We start from the raw sequence: 18,367 nt of genomic DNA on the forward strand, positions 1-18,367 counted from the left end.
AAATTTGCGTCCTTTTTTTCCAACATCCTAGGGGTTCTAGAGGTACCCGGTCTTTGTGGGTTCCCCTGAAGCAGACCAAGAAATTAGGCAAAATACATTTTGTTTTAAAAAAAAAACAAAATGGAAAAAAGGGCTGCAGAAGAAGGCTTGTGTTTTTTTTTTTACCTGAAAATGACATCAACAATGGTTTTGTGGTGCAAAAATCACCATCTTCCTAGCTTTCAAGAACAGGCAGACTTGACTCAGAAAACAACATTTTTCAACACAATTTTGGCATTTTATTGGGACATACCCCATTTTTACAATGTTTTGTGCTTTCAGCCTCCTTCCAGTTAGTGACAGAAATGGGTGTGAAACCAATGCTGGATCCCAGAAAGCTAAACATTTCTGAAATGTAGACAAAATTCTGAATTCAGCAAGGGGTAATTTTTGTAGATCCTACTAGGGTTTCCTACAGTAAATAACAGCTGAAATAAAAAAAATATTGAAATTGAGGTGAATTCATGTTTTACTCTGTAACGTTTTTCTTGCGATGTCAGATTTTTGAAAGCAATATACAGTTACGTCTGGTGGTCTCTTCTGGTTGCGGGGATATATAGGTCTTGTAGGTTCATCAAGATCCCTAGGGACCCAGAGCCAATAAATGAGCTGCGCCTTGCAATGGGTTTTCTTTGTATGCCGGGTATACAGCAATACATTTGCTGAAATATAAAGAGTGAAAAATAGGTATCAAGGAAACCTTTGTATTTCCAAAATGGGCACAAGATAAGGTGTTGAGAAGCAGTGGTTATTTGCACATCTCTGAATTCTGGGGTGCCCATATTAGCATGTGAATTATAGGGCATTTCTCAAATAGACATTTTTTTTACACACTGTCTTACATTTGGAAGGAAAACATGTAGAGAAAGACCAGGGGCAATAACATGTGTTCTGCTATTCTGTGTTCCCCCAAGTCTCCTGATAAAAATGGTACCTCACTTGCGTGGGTAGGTCTAATGCTCGCGACAGGAAACGCAACATGGACACATCACATTTTTACATTGAAATCTGACGTGTTTTTTGGAAAGTGCCTCGCTGTGGATTTTGGTCTCTAGCTCACCTAGGGAAACCTACCAAACCTGTGAATTTTTGAAAACTAGACACCTAGGGGAATTCATGATGGGGTTACTTGTGGGGCTTTTACCAGGTTCTGTTGCCCAGAATCCTTTGCAAACCTCAACATTTGGCCAAAAAAACACTTTTTCCCCACACTTCGGTGACAGAAAGCTTTGGAATCTGAGAGGAGCCACAAATTTCCTTCACTTGTATGGGTAGGCCTAGTGCCCATGAAAGGAAAGGCCCCAAAACACTATCTGGACAAAAGAAATCAAAATTATCAAAAACAAAACTACCTGTTTTTGTGGGGGACACCTGTATTTTTGCTCCTGGGCTCAGCAGCCATCTAGGGAAACCTACCAAACCCGGAAATTTCTGAAAACTAGACACCTAAGGCAGTCCAAGGAGGGTGACTTGCGTGGATCCCCCAATGTTTTCTTAACCAGAATCCTCAGCAAACCTCAAATTTAGCTAAAAAATCTAATTTTCCCACATTTCCGCACCGCACAGGAACAAATTTCCTACCACCCAACGTTCCCCTCAGTCACCCAGTAAAAATGGTACCTCACTTGTGTAGGTGGGCCAAGTTCCTGTGACAGGGAAGAGCCAAAAACATGTCAAAATTGAGGGGTCAAAAAGGGAAGTTTAGAAAAAAAACATTTTTAGGCTGACAAATGCAGCAGACTTTTTATCGGTATAGATGAGACAATGCTGGGTGGTAGGAATTTTGTGGATTCCTGCAAATTCCGGAAGGTTCCATCACAAAAATGTGGGAAAATGTGTGATTTCCAGCAAAGTTGGAGGTTTGCAGGGCATTGTGGGTAGGAAAATGGTGCGGGGTGCATGTGAAGCACACCACCCTGGAATCACCCAGATGTTTAGTTTTCAGATGTGTGTAGGTCTTGTGGATTTTTCTACATGGCAGCGTCCCAAAAGTCCAAAAAGTGCAGCCCTCACAATTCCAAGAGGAACGATTTTGAGAGTTAGACAAGCTCTCCTGGCCCAAATGTAAAACCAGACCCAAAAATAATAAAATATCCACTTGCTTGCCGTGGGATAAGATGTTTTAGAATTCAAGGGAGAGCTGAAAGACTGTTACCCCCTTCAGTAGAGTTGGGGGCATAACCAGGTCCATACTGGTTGGTAGCCACCACCCCACTATTTTTTGTATTTTTTATTTCCTGGCATCTAGTAGACTTTCTGCCCCATGTATTTGGGTTGGGGGTATGACCAGACCCCCACCCTCTTATTTTGGAAACCAAAATCTTCCCTGGTCTCTGGCGGGATAGGCCTTCCAAAAATAGGCCGATCTGCTCCTAAGAGGGGCAGATATGGCCCACAGGAATATGCCCCCATAGGGAGTGACCTTTGCCCACGGGGCATCCCCCCAAAACAAACAAAACACACACACCAATCCCCCGGGGGCAGATCGGCCTAATAAAAATAGGCGGATCTGCCCCCAAGGGGGGCAGAAATGGCCTAAAAGTAATTTTGCCCCCGGGGAGCGACCATTGCCTAAAGGGTCGCTCCCCACATATAAAATAAATAAATAAACAAAAAATAAAATTATCCCTGGTGTCTAGGGGGTTTCTGTCCTTCCTGGGGGCAGAAATGGCCTAAAAATAATTTGGCCCCCTGGGGAGCAGCTCTTGCCCAAGGGGCCGCTCCCCTCATGTCCATAACAAAAAAACAAAAAAAACCCTGGTGTCTAATGGTTTCTGCCCCCCTTGGGGGAAGATTGGCATACTAAAAATAGGACGATCTGCCCCCAAGGGGGGCAGAAACGGCCTAAAACTAAATCCCTCCCCCCCGGAGAGCGGCTGCTCCCCTAATTCAGCAACAAAAATAAACAAACATTCCCTGGTATCTAGTGGCCTTTCTGCTGCCTGATCACATTGTGATCGGGCAGCACAAATGCTGAGAGAGACATGAAAGGAGAGGAAAGGCCCTTCCTTTGCTTTCATGCCTCTCTCGTCCCCTCCACGTGATCGGAGGAGAAATGCTTGCCAGCCTCTGATGAGAAGTCATCAGACGCAAAGGGTGGTGAGGTTGGAAGGGGAATCGATTACCCTTCCATCCCTGCCCAGGGAAGCGCGGGGTGCCAGGCCCCTGGTGGGATCGCTAGCGCTTCTCCTGTGGGCCCCTGTCTGGATGTAACGGTTACGTCCTGGGCACCCGAGCGGTGCTGCCCAGGACGTAACCATTACATCCAGGGCACCCGAGGAGTTAAGGTGGGGAGAGAGTGCGGTGATTATTTTGTACCTCAGCTCTTGCTAAGGTGACAGTGTTCTATGCTTGTGCCTGGAGGAAGTATCCTAGGTGAGGGGTTGGAATTTCTGAGGCATTGGAAGATTAGCACTGGAGTCATGAGGAGCACATAGGTGGTACTGAAATATGCCAGTTCCTAATTACCTGCATTGTCTCAGTCATCATTACAGGGAGTGCAGGGATTCAGAGGCGTCTGTGGTGTCCTAGTGTAACACATAAATTGTTATTCGGTTCTATTGGATATAGGTGGCAGAATGAGGGCTGTCATGCACATCTTTTGTGTTTCCTTTCCCACACCCGATGATTCTATTCTCTATTTATCTGGTAAGTAGATTCAGCGGGTGTTAGAGCTGCATCTGACAAGGACTTTCTGCTTTGGTCATTATGGTGCACCTTATGAGTTTGGCGAAAATTACCACCAAACGCGGTGCGGTATGCCATTAAAAGACTGCGTGGACGCAGCACCGTAATACAACCCCAAAGGCAAAATCATCCAGATAAGAGCGAGGTATCTGACCCCGCCAGGCCAAACAACATCGAGAAACAGACTGCACAGAATCCACCACCACCATGGCAAAAATAAACCGCCTTCCCAGTTATGAATCACTAATCAGCACAGTGGTCATGCAACAGCGGTATGCCATTGGTGGTACGGACAGCCGCGGCCACGTAATCGCCTCACCAACAACAACACCCCACATTGGTCATTTTGAAAACCCCACACCTGAGACACATACATAGACTTCACATACTCACACACACCACTATAAAACACTCACATCACCTACAATCCCTAGCTATGCCTACCTGCTGCCACACAACTCCCGGCCAACTGGAAAGGGAAACCACAAACTCAAATCATGTCTTTGCCTACTCCACACAGCACATATAACTCACAAACACACAACCACACATCCCTCAACTGCACCTTCAAATATCACCACACCTGTCACCAACTCACTCACACAGTCCACTACCTAAAACAACAACAACACCACCACATCTCATCACACATCTCTCCACACAACCCACTATGGCACCCCCTAAGAACCTCCGTTTCACTGCCAGGAAGTTGCAGACCATGGTGGATGAAATAATCAGGGTGGAGCCACAGCTGTTCGATGCACACGTCCAGCAGACATCCATTGCCAGGAAGATGGAGCTATGGCAGAAGATCGTCAACAGGGTGAATGCAGTTGGAAACCATCCATGCACAAGAGACGACATCAGGAAGAGGTGGAATGACCTTCGGGAATAGGTTCGGTCCATGGCATCACAACACTAGATTGCCATCCAGAGGACTGGCGGTGGTCCCCCACTACCTCCCCCAGAGTTTACTGGGGAGGAGAAGGTCATGGCTATCCTGCATCCTGAGGGACTCACTGGACTCACTGGAGGACTGGACTCTGATAAGTCAATGATGCAATACTCCCACCACCTGCACCTGAGAGGCATGTTTACCCCCTTCCCAAGACACCCTATCCCATATCTATCCCTCCCCATCCCCTGCATGCCCGCGCACCGCACTAACACCTACCCAACCAATGTGCACACAACCACCAGTCCCTGCTTGGAATGCTTGAAATACAAGTCCCACAATGCATCACCCATTCCACTAATTGCACTGCACTCATCCCAATGGGAGTCTTGCATGCAGATGTATTGGGGATGTAAGCACAAGAAACTGGTGGCAGATGCTGACAGGGATATGGCAGTGACAGGGCAGAGGACAGAAACAGAAGGAAACACATGCCACTTCTAATGTGTGCAAGCAATGCACATGTGCAATGTCCCATCGACAACTAACTGACTGTCAATACCATATCCCCTGAAGCTGTTGAACGCTACTGCCACCAAGCTAACACACAGTCAAACACTCTGCAGGACACACAATCGTTTTGTTTTTTTTTAACACCAGAGGTACTACTGCTCAGGGCAGCCGCCAGGAGGTGCCACTCCCACAGCAGAAGGCCCCAGTGATGACAGTACAGCGGGATCCCACCATAGGAAGACCTGTGAGGAACAGATATGTAGAATACATTTAGGTACAGTTTGTTCAATGACACATGTACCTGCTATTTGTCCAAAGTTGGACATCATTGCCAGAGTACTGTTACTTCTTGACTGACAATTTCACACAAATCTATGCAGGCAATGTTGTGGGAAACACTATGCAAAACGTACCTTCAACTCATTGGAAATATAGCTGAATGAGCTGAGTTCTGGAGTCCACATCATCCTCCCCTTCTTCATCAATGTCCTCTGTTCCCTCAGCTGCCACCGGTGGATCAGGTCATTCCTCCTCTTCCAATAGGGGTACAAGTCTCCTTAATGCCAAGTTGTACAGCATACAGCAGGCCACGATGATCTGGAGAACCTTTTTTGAGGAGTGGCACAGGGATCCGCCTGACAAATGCAGGCACGGGAATCTTGCCTTCAGTAGGGCGAAGGCCCTTTCGATGACTCTTTTTGTCCTGCCAAGTGCCTCATTGTAGCAGATGTCACCCCCTGACCTGGGATACCTCACTGGTGTCAACAGCCAGGGCAGGTTTGGATAGCCAGAATCTCCTGGAAAGTGTGGGAATACCTAGCACACGTCACCATTGTGCAGAGGGTAAAGAGTAAGAAAGGCAGGTTGTTAGCTACTGCACTCTCACATCTCACTCACCCACAAGCCAGACTCTCTCCCCTTGTAGTTGTGCCATCAGGTGTGGGACATTGCTGTTCCTCAAAAGGTAAGAGTCATGCACAGATCCAAGGAATTGGGCAATCACTTGGGAGATGTACTGGTCTGCAAGACACACCACCTGTACATTAATAGAGTGATAACTTTTTCTGTTCCTGTACGATTGTTCGTTTACCCTGGGAGAAATCAAGGGAATATGGGTGCCATCTATGGCCTCAATCACATGTGGAATGCGTGCAATGGCACAGAAATCATATTTCACAGTGGGAAAGTCACCAGTTTGGGGAAATTTGATGTAGCTGTGGAGTTGTTTCAGCAAGGCAGTGAGGACATCCCTTACTGAACATTGGCTGTGACACACCTGCTGCCAAGGCGACTGTCGCCTGAAATGACCCACTGGCCAAAAAATGTTGCACAGATAGTACCTGCACAGTAGGGGTAATAGCATAGAGATTACGTAGAGCTGGAAGTGGATCTGGCTCCAATTAGGCACACAGTTCACATATGGTCATCCGGTTCAGACGGTAGGTCAGTATGATGTGTTGTTTCTCAATGGTTACCAGGTCAACTAGGGGCCGATACACCGGTGCATTCCTCAGTCTCTGCATGGGTCGGTACCTAGGGAGGGCCAACACACATATGTCGCCACACCAACACATTGCAGATGATGTCAACGCACACACAACTACACAAACATAGCCTTTATGTAATGGAAGGGTTGTATACAGCTAACATTGTGACAGTCGACGTGTGATCACAGTGCTATGCAACCCACAAATGCAGCTAGCTGATGCCACACATCACCTATGGCATGTATTGCTGTGTATGACTGATGTGCTAATGTACAAGAAGATATGACCGCATGGAGGGTGCATAGAGATGCTTGCAAATGAACAGATAATTCCAGGCTTGTGAACGGGGCCCTACCCCTGTATGCCAAGTTGAATGGGAGACCAGAGGAGCAGGTGAGTGGATTAACAGTGTCCTAGCTGTGAGTGTGATTGCTTGGGTTGCATGTATGTGTGAATGTAGGATTACCGAGTGTATAAGAGTAGTGGAGTAGGCCATCAATGTGTACCTGTAGGAAGATGATGGAATGTATGGTAGCCTACTGTCAGTTCGATTGCACCCTATGTTAGCATGCATGTGGTAAGGCTACATTAATGTGTATTTCTTTGTGTCTCTCATGCAGGTCAGCGCCCATCAGAAGAAGGGGTTAATGCAAGCCATCCCCAAGGATGTGTGGAACCTGGGGGTCTATAGCAGGTGGAGCACCCACTGCGGGAAATGGTGGGAGGACCTAAGACGCTGGGCCCGGAAGATCGCAGAGGCCAGCTGGGGACGGCCTCCCAACAAGGGAGGGGTGCACGTCGGACCCTGACCCCCCTAATGGCCTGCATACTGGCAGTGACCTACCCTGCCTTGGATGGGCGCTTGAAGTCATCACAGCAGCCACAAGGGGATGATTTCTCACACTGTCCTGCATGCCAACTGTATTGGGGGGATGGTAGGCAATGTGGGGGGGAAAGGATGCTCTTACAGTGACTCATAGGTGTCAGGTTATGCAGGTGTTCAGCTTCTTGACCGGGTTACATTACCTTGTTGTGTAGGGGCCATGTGTACCCAGGGGAGTTGGAAATTGGGTAGTACAGTCAGTCAGGTAGTGTTCCTGTTGTCTTGCTAAGTTACATAGTGGCACTCAAAATATCTGAGCATTAAATGGATACCTCAGTTGGAGTTGCAGGACATTTACAATGAATCTGTAGGGCATCACTGTCAGTGCAGTGTACTCCAAATAGGCTGGTAATCCCTATCAGTGGTATATTCCTGTAGTGCAAAGGCTATGGTAAGGTGAGGTCTGACACTGAAGTGTACTGCATTTATGTCTGCCTGCATCATAGTTGAGTTGCTCACAGCCTCCATCCCTTTCTTTGTCTCCATCCCTCCTGTTTTCTTGTGTCATTGTGTGCCTCAGCATCATCAGGTGAAGAAGCAGAGGCACCAGCGAGTGGGGGTGTTGCAGCCCAAGGGACTTAGGAGGCACAGTCCACCGATGCCGAGGGAACCAGTGGGTTGGAGGGCAAGGGGAGCACCACAGGGGATCCTACTACCACTGCAACAGCAGACTCTGATTCCTCCTCCGATGGCAGCTCCCTGGTGGTGGCGAAGCCCTCTGGGACCACTGCAATGATATCTTCGTCCGCGAAGCCCCTCCTCCCCCCCTCCACCAGCACCTCCCTCCCAGTAGCTCCCCACCAAGTTGCTTGTGCCCGCTCACCCAGGAGGGTGGGCGTCTCCTTCGCCGCGGGCACCTCAGTCCCTGCCCCAGTCAGCCCTGATGCCCTTCTTAAGGAGGCTGTTGACCTCCTGAGAACCATCTCCGTGGGACAGACAACTATCGTGAATGCCATCCAGGGACTGGCATCCCAGATGCAGCAAACCATTGCCTACCTGGAAGGCATTCATGGTGCCTTGTCTGGCCTCCAGAGATCGCTTAAGGCTCTGGCCTCCTCTTTGACAGCAGCCAGGTCCCTGGTACCTCGGCCCCCCTTCCGAACTACCTGTGCCCCATCCAGCAACCATCTCCCCTCACCGATCTCAAGCACACAAGCCACACAGCATGCACGCAGAACAGCACACACGCCACACAAGGACACACACAGGTACTACAAGTCACACCGCAGCCATGCACACACTCAACATACAGCCTCAAGCATAACAGCCATGTCCTCCACTGTCTCCCCCACCACATCCTCCCTTACAGTGACCCCACCACACACACGCGTAAGCACTGCATCCTCACTACCAGATCCTGCCACCATTGACACAGTCACCACAACAGCAGTCACCCAGACATGCACCCCAGACACAGCCCCTGCACTCACCACAACCATATCAGACACCTGCAGCAAATACACCAGACATGCAGACACCCCCACAACTTACATTCATATGACCTGTTTGTCCTCTCCCACCCTTTTTTTACCCCCCTCCTCCCAAAACACATAACCTCACCCACTCAGGCACCCACATCCATCCACCAAACACAAGCAGACTGATCACCCACCTGCATAAACATCCGGCACACATACACGTCCTACCACCACTCCCTCTACCTCTACTCCCACGCCTGTTTCCACAGCCCCTCCCCGTGCGCCTACAAAACATTTCCTTTCCTGTGTTGACCTGTTTGAACCTGCTGGCCCACCCCATCTTTTCCCTGCGCATACCCATGGCCTCCCCAAGCCCAGTACCTCTGCTTCAGAATCCTCCCTAGACCTTCCTTCCGGTTCCCATGTCCCTTCCCCCTCCAAGAAAACCTGTCCAGAGGCCTGATCCCACTCCCACCCACCGATCTAAACCCACACCCCCTTCATCAAAAGCTAAGGCCAAGCCCCCCCCCAAGCAGAAGCCCAACCCCCCCTACCGACTCCAAGCCCCCCTCCCAAGCTGGAGCCCAAGGCCCCCCTTCCTAACCTGATCCCCACCACCAACCCTCCCCCTGAGGTGCCTGCCCCATTGATTCCCCTGCACTGTAGAGGCCATGGTCATGTCAGGAGTCACGTTGGGGCCTTGTTGGGACTGTCTGGCCGCATGGTCATGGACCTCAGAACTGCCCAATGGGCCCATTTATAAATAGTTCCCATTTCCCCTTTTGTTTTGCACAAAAATATATCTGGCCAACCTGCACAGTTGGTGCACTTTGATCAAGTTGTCCTTGACTATGGCTGCCTCGTGTGTACAGGTATGTGTATCGTTGTCCCCATCTGTGCATGTGTACTGTGCCTGTGTGGGAACATCACTTCTATTTTTCACTTTTGCCCCAGTCTGTATTTGTGTGTGCAGTGGTGTTTGTGTGGTCATGGGTTTGGAAGTTGGTGGGATGGTATGTGTGTGGGCAATTGATTGTGATGTGTGTTCAATTGTTATGCTTGGTGTGGGTGGAGTGAGTGGTATGGGCGATGGCATCATGGTATGGTACCAGTGTATGTGTGGATGGCACTTGTGGTTGTGTGACGTATCTGTGTCTGGTATGCCATATTTTGCCTTGTGTCTGTGTTGGCCCTGGTTTTGTGATCAGTTTGTGTGTGGCTGGGTATGAGTGTTGTGGCGTGTTTATGGTTGGTGTTGTTTGGTGTGTGAGTGTTGTGTGTGTAGGGTGTGGTGTGTATTCTGGTTGTGCATGAGTGTATTGTGAGTGTGCATGTGTGTATGTATATATGGGTAGAGATGTTGCTGTGGGTGTGTTTGTGTGTGGGCGTGGCAGTCGGTGTTGGTGTGTGCGGCATGTGGGTGTGTAATTGTCCCCTTCCCTCCCTTGCGTGGTAGGCAGGGTACTCACCATTGTCATCTTCGTTGGCGCTGTATGTCCTGGAGGTGGATTGCAAGTACCAGCATTGGGAAGATCTCCACTTTACGCTCAATGTTGTCGGTGGCCTCCTCTGTGTCACTACGGTGACTGTTTCCTTAAATACTGTTCCTTTCTGCCAGGCTTTGGGTGGAGGTTGGCCTGCCCCGGAAATCGTGGCGATGAGCTGATCCCTAATACGGTGGGCAATAAGGTCCTTTCCGTCGCTCTGTAGATGGCATCCACCGTCGGCGGCGGTCGGCCCGCACTGACGGGGTACTCAGTGTGTGTTGGCCTGTTCACCACCACGGTCGCAATGCGTGGTCTGCACCGCCAGCCTGTTGTCGGTCAGATCCCCACCGCCGGCATAGCAGGACTGTTTCCACCAGGCTCGTAATGAAGGCCTATCTGTTGTATTAGATCTGCTGCCTGATACTTCAAGGAGCATAGTCTTCCATCAGCGATTCTGTGCACTGCTCTTTGTTGGTGTCAGCATTGTGAGGCACACACACTGCCCTATTTACCTGCCACTTTATGGGGCATCATGAAGGCATATGCTATCTATTTATTGTGTCTTTAAACATCCATGGGTTTTAACAAAATGGTCATTCATGTAATTGTTATTTATTTATTGTTTTTTTTTATTATAAAAAGTCGATTAATTGTTTTGAATGCACTTCATCATCTTTAGTCCATTCTGCTTGTGCGTACTCATGACCTGTGTGGGTCGGGTTAGCTGAAGGCAGGCGTTAGTTACTGATCTTATGGTGCACTTTGGTCCAACATTCTTGTTTTCTTCTCCGCTTTCTCTGATAAATATTGTGACTTCCCAGGAAGTTACTGTGTCCTCCGATGAGGTATGTAGGGTATCTTATAGCTTTAACCTGTGTGAATGATGTGTTGCATCCAATCTGATGGCAACTATGAACCAAGATTTTGTCACTTTGGTGTATATGTTCTTGTCCTTTGTGTACAATAAGCACAAATATGTTCAATAATGTTATATTTATGGGATTAATTAATTACATACAAAGACATTTATGACTATGAGTGGTGAGACTTAGACATGAGAACTAATTAAATAGCATACTTGCTCACAACGACAAGATGAAAAACACCATCAGGAGCATGGTAAGCAGAGTCAGAGAAATACAATGCTGATTGATCGATGCAGAACCTGCAGGTGCATCTGTGAACATCAGAGGCAGCCCCAGGTTCCGTGCGTGAACGAGCTGAGTAATGAACTGGCCAGCAGCATTGACTTGGGAACGGGGTGCGCCTTTCCAAGGCAGCAGACTGAAGACTTTTTACAGTGTGGGAAAAGATATGTTCATTTCTGTATACTTAAATTAGTTATAGTGGCAAGCCATCGATTAAGGCTAATCTCTATTATTAATTGGTACGACAAAGGCATTAGACTTACTTACTAATTTTGAAACCATGCAAATGCCATTAAGCCTTTATGAGTGGATTATTATCCAGCGCTAAAGCCTGCATACAGGTATTTTATTACATAGAGTGTCTCCGATGAATGTATAAGGCAAGGTTTTTATTGTTGGTTACCTCCTATGACAAATTCTGTGGGTAGAGGATTTACAATTTGAATCTTCTTAGGAGGGATTGTATATTGTTTTGCCGCTTGGGTTAGCAGCTCCCAGAGCCCAAATGGTATGATATTGTATGGCCCATCAAAAGTACATGTTGCTTTTTCACATGTTCATTACATTACCACTTATCAGTGTTTGCTTTGTTATGGAAACAACTTGCTGCTCTGACATGGATTGTTAAAGGAGACAATCTCTAGTTCCAGTTAGTATATCTTGAAGTGGTATCACGCAGAATGGCACATCTTCTGTGTGAAAATATATTTGATCTATTGATTAAACATAATATCTAGTATCTGCTGCCTACCCGAGACTTGGCTCATGAAACCAGTGCATATAAATGGATACAAGACCTACCATACACCTGCTTTACCCTCTAGACAAGGGAGATCAAATTGCGGGTGGGGGGGGGGGCGTTCTGTACATATATGTCAAACAAGCTCCCTTTGACCAACTTGAACATGTACTAAAGCGCATAAAACCATCAAGAAAGCCCTAAAGAATCCACATAGGCGCAAGAGTGAGATTTGTACAATTATACATGCGTATAAGAAAGCAGTTAAAAAACAGAAAAAACAATTAAAAGAAGTCCTGGAATACACTCTATGAAGCAAGCCTTAAAAATGATAACGTAGCTTTTTGGAAGATAGTTAATTCCCCACTGTTGGGGTTGGCTGAGAATCCTAGACTAGAGGTTGCAATTACTGACAAGAAGTAGATTGCCCACTTCTCAGATACATATAGCTCCAAATCTCGTCGGGTCCGAAGCATCTCACTACTGGAAGAACCTGCTCACAAAGATATTACTATCAGCCCTCTGTTTACCATAGAAGAGGTGGTTAGTGCTAGTACTGCAAGTAAGGGCGGGAAAGCACCAGGTCCTGATGGCGTCCCAGTTGACATATATAAAGCCAACATTGTACTCTGGGGCCCTATACTGACCTTGGTCCTGACAGCATGTTACATCTGAGGCTTCATTCCAACCTGGGATGAACCCATCAAAAGTACATGTTGCTTTTTCACATGTTCATTACATTACCACTTATCAGTGTTTGCTTTGTTATGGAAACAACTTGCTGCTCTGACATGGATTGTTAAAGGAGACAATCTCTAGTTCCAGTTAGTATATCTTGAAGTGGTATCACGCAGAATGGCACATCTTCTGTGTGAAAATATATTTTATCTATTGATTAAACATAATATCTAGTATCATAGTACCCAAACATGAATACCAAATCATCCTCAATAGAACATGCATCCATACTAAAGAATATCTCAGGCGCTATGGGGGCTATCGACAAACAGATATCATCTGTGAAGAAAGACTTCTGTCACAGGGCAGTTCTACTCCTCCCCTAACAAAGCGGAATAGCCCCATAAATCTTGATCGTGACCACCAGAACGAGGTAATAGAGAAAAATAACAGTAATGACGCTTATAATGGATACATACAACATATCAGCGAAACCATATCAGCTTCTGACGACTCATCACCCCTGCCTAAATGCAAAAGAAAGCACTGGCCACAACAGGTGCATAACTCAAAAGTATTGCAAGACCAGCCTGGTGAGCAAGACAAATTAATAATTCTATCTGCCGGACAGAGGATAACCAAAGTTACAGTCAGGAAATCCCCCCAGCAACTGGCGGAAAAAACTCTAAATTCATTCTCAAATATACATGACATAATTGAAGCCTTAAAATGTACAGTTAAAGTATCACTGGATGCTTTATCAAAGCACTTGAGCCACGTAGAGAATAATGTGACGACTGTTCTGGACCTTTTAAAAGCCGGGCTAGCAGAATCAACTATCACAAGCAATCAGTCTAAAGGCATAACCCATTTAAATTTAACCCCCACAGTTGACTCACAACTTTAACCACCCTGGGGCCTTTAAAAGCAAATATGTATTGAAAATTCTATTAATAAGGCCGGTATAGGCAGGGTATCACAGCTCATAGGAGTGAACAAAACTTTGAGTGAGTCCAGGCGGGAAAATAACCGTTCCTCTCCTCCTGATCCACCCAAGTTATATCCTACGTCTCCCCCCGCAGCTACTCCTTATGAAGTTATTCTCGCTAACGTTCTGACCATACTTACACACAGCCAGGTATTGACTGCGTTGAGGAACAAATCCTTAAATTAGATAGGATCCCATATGAATCCCAGCATGCTTAGCCTCCTCTTTGAAGATATAAAGAAGGTGAGAAGAGTAAAATGGATAGGCAGAAACCAGAAATCACTAATGGAAGACTGTGTGGTCCTTTCCTTTAAATCCCCAACACTGGTAGAAAGAATAATAAATACACTTAAGTGCACACCACCTATCTCCCCTTGGCATTTCACTATTACGACTAGGCTACTTCTAACAAGCATATATGTGATGAAATCACTCTAGACATCAGTCACAAATATCAGGTGAAATGCACACGAGCATTAACACCATAATTTGAAATTATGCATAGTTGGTATAGCAATAGATCTGGAGTGCAGGAAGAGGGGGAAGCTGACTATCCCTCCACCACCTCCGCCACTTATCCCACCCATCCTTGCACTGACACTAAAATGGCTACTATTGACGTACAAGAAGAAGGGGCTGTAGGACAAGACTTTGGAATGTAGCAGGACTCCGCAATAAGATCAACAATATAGAATGGACTGACTTCCTAGGAGCCTTTTGCTGCTGCCTACCAGAGACTTGGCTCATGAAACCAGTGCATATAAATGGATACAAGACCTACCATACACCTGCTGTACCCTCTAGACAAGGGAGATCAAATTGGGGGTGGTGGGGGAGTTTCTGTACATATATGTCAAACAAGCTCCCTTTGACCAACTTGAACATGCCAATTAGCAAACCGTGTTATCAAATCATAGTATGCAATGTCCAGAATTCATCCCAGTTAGTGATTATCAAATTTTATAATATTGTCTCACTGCTCAACGCCCCAAGAATGATCAGGCGCATGCAAGATGACCTAGAAAAAGTCTGCACCAACACTAGGAGAGAGTCTCTAATTGTGTGGGGTGGTGATTTTAACATATGCCTATGTAAGGAACGCTCAGAAAAGGTTTGTGGTCTAGCCACACTTTAGCCAGAATCAACATGGGAACATTTTGAATGACACCATCTATAGATTTGACTTGTCCTTTTTAATGAAACTGATGCAAATACTTTACATCTTAAACCCACCTTTAACGGCAGAGGTGCTTGCACTACAATTGATTTTATATTAATATCCAATAATTTTTCACATTGCAGACACACGACATAGCGCTCAGTGATCACTATCCGCAGAGCATACAACTTACCCAACTATTAGATAAACTGTGGTATAAGGAAACCCTAGAACCACACACTGACATAGAATTGGCCAAACGAAATGGCTATTCCTTAAGATGGAAGCCTTCAGGGTCTGTCTTGAGGAAGACATAGACCCACAAACACTTCTTAGGGCCTACACCTCAATCAAGTGTGGAGCAAAAAAGGGACTTAGTAGTAGCGGGAGAAGGGTGGGGCACTGCAAAAAAGCAGGTTGGTTTGACCCTGCATGTACTAAAGCGCATAAAACCCTCAAGAAAGCCCTAAAGAATCCACATAGGTGCAAGAGTGAGATTTGTACACTTATACATGCGTATAAGAAAGCAGTTAAAAAACAGAAAAAACAATTAAAAGAAGTCCTGGAATACACTCTATGAAGCAAGCCTTAAAAATGATAACGTAGCTTTTTGGAAGATAGTTAATTCCCCACTGTTGGAGTTGGCGGAGAATCCTAGACTAGAGGTTGCAATTACTGACGAGAAGTAGATTGCCCACTTCTCAGATACATATAGCTCCAAATCTCGTCGGGTCCGAAGCACCTCACTTCTGGAAGAACCTGCTCACAAAGATAATCCCCTTACTGTCAGCCCTCTGTTAACATAGAAGAGGTGGTTAGTGCTACTATTGCAAGTAAGGGCGGGAAAGCACCAGTTCCCGATGGCATCCCAGTTGACATATATAAAGCCAACATTGTACTCTGGGGCCCTATACTGACCTTGGTCCTGACAGCATGTTACATCTGAGGCTTCATTCCAACCTGGGCTGAGTCCATCATTGTGCCAATATTTAATAAGGGTGATCGCCATAATCCCCCCATCTGACATTTAGATTCTCTAGCAAAAATAGCAGGACAGATTTTCTTAAATAGATTACAGGAATGGGCATAATTAAACAAAATATTTTCGGACCTTCAGTACGGCTTCTGCCCTGGGGTAGAGACAGTGGAACAAGGCCCAAATTTGAGCATCTTAATTGGGAAATACACCAGGATCAAGAAAGGAACTTTATATATGGCCTTTGTAACTACAGTTAAAAAACTATCATGACCATAAAAAACTTTTCTAAACAGCTGGACACGATTACCCCAAAAGATGTGCTCAAAATAAACAATGCTAAATGTGTCCCGACTGCTACATATGGTTTGGGAATTTGGGGACATGCTAAGTTTGATACGTTGCAAGTGGCAGAGAATGATTTTCTAAAATCCCTCTTAGCTGTCCCAAAAACAACCTCATCTTTTTTACTCCATTCAGAGCTGGTGGTCACCTATATTACAGACCTAATAAAGATTCAGCCTATATTGTTATGGCACAAAGTATGGTCGTCGGAGGACACAGGTTTTAATCGTGCCATCTTGAGAGACAGTCTAAACTTAAGGTGTCCAATAAGAACTCCCTGGCTGATGTACATTAAAATCTTTGTAAAGGCCCTAAGCCACTCAGACTACTGAGACGCCAGAAACAATGGATGCATTAAGTAGAAAAGAACTGAGAATGGAGTGCCTCGCCTGAGACTGGACAAATTTCACCATCTGATTAGCTTCTCCACGATGAATGACTGGAGTGCCACTCTAGAGAATTGCCCTTGTGACTCAATCTCAACGCAAAGTACAATCCCTCTAGAATTATTCTGTGAGCTATACACCAGACAAAGGGACTAATTTATAATGCCATTTATATGATCCCCGCATGTCGGACAGTGCCGACCAGCCTACCTGCTCCTTCAAACTCTCTCGACAATCGACCTTTGCAAACTATTTATGTTCAAATTGAAACTCAGTAAGTGCTTCTAGCTAACTGTGTATTTTACATACTTAAAAGCATGTGATGACATACATAAAAGACTTTGCTCCTTGAATGGAGTACGTTCTTACCATCATGGCACTCGTCTAAATTAACTATAGTACTAGAACTAGGGAAGTCCTCCCTTTAAAAAAAAATATCATTATAATAGTTTAGTTGATGGCCCATGCTAACTGTTTGGGGAGCGATGAGTCGACACTTGGGATCCGAAGAGAGCGAGCTGTAAACACGTTGCCTAATGAAACGCTTTATAGAGTTGACATGTGCTTAGACGCATTTTTTCTTTTTTAATTGCACTTTATGATTGGAAAATTTAATGATCGACAAATAACTAATCTGTTTTTTTGTAAATAGGTGATTTATTTGTATTATTGATGCATATTTTACGTTATCATTAATTAATTATAGCATGCTACTGTTTTTGTAAATAGTTGACGTGAGTTCTTTAAAACTATCCTTTTATGGGTGATAATTCAACCGAATAAAGTGATTTTACTTACTTATTTAACATAAATATAGCATAAATATGTTAAGTTCTTGGTCACGGTTGCAACTCAGTGCAAATAGTGTTTGTTGCAACCCATACTATATTAGCATACAATAAGTTGCAAATAAGTTTGCCCTGTTATTTGCACCAGTACAGGCGTTGTCTAGTAAGAGCCCTGGTGAGTGTTACGAGTAAAACTGCGAACACGAAGACATTCACATCACGTTTCTTTTCACCTGCCTGTCATCTCTTGCAGCACCAATCTGTAGCTTTTTGTCCTAGAAAACAAACGTTTGCATGCAAACGAGAGCCCAGAACACTTCAAAAGTGTCTTATAATGCACCTCTGAAAAATAATTGTGTTTATGGTGATCTGTGGTTAAAAGTACATATCTATTTAAAGATAAGATCAAGGCCGTTTCTTAATGTAACTTACGTGCTTTCAATACGATATATGGTGGGAAGGCAATATCCATCTCTCCTGGCCTGTTATGTTGTGAAAAAGCCAGTATTCTGATTTCCCGAACAGACGCATGAATGCAGCCCCAATGATCACGTTTGTTATTCTTTAAAATCTCTGTTGATTTCCCTATGAATTTTTTTTAAAAAATCCTTACATATTTCTTTTTAACTCAAGTTTCAACCTCAAACGATATTGCATCTGATTCCAATAACTCTACAAGACCTTTTTGTTTATATCCTCATTCATTTTTTCTCACTTGAAAGATCATGTTAGGTTCCCATTTTTTTGCCAT

At 45.4% G+C, this 18,367-nt stretch overlaps 1 protein-coding gene across 4 annotated transcripts in view; it reads left to right on the plus strand.

Annotated features, from left to right (window-relative positions):
* The window catches only part of ZDHHC1 (zinc finger DHHC-type containing 1), a 698,520-nt gene that overhangs the window by 568,525 nt on the left and 111,628 nt on the right, over nucleotides 1-18,367 (plus strand). The gene's annotated exons all lie outside the window — the stretch shown is intronic.

This window comes from Pleurodeles waltl, chromosome 12 (genome assembly GCF_031143425.1).
Source record: "Pleurodeles waltl isolate 20211129_DDA chromosome 12, aPleWal1.hap1.20221129, whole genome shotgun sequence".
In the NCBI taxonomy this organism is placed as follows: Eukaryota; Metazoa; Chordata; class Amphibia; order Caudata; family Salamandridae; genus Pleurodeles; species Pleurodeles waltl.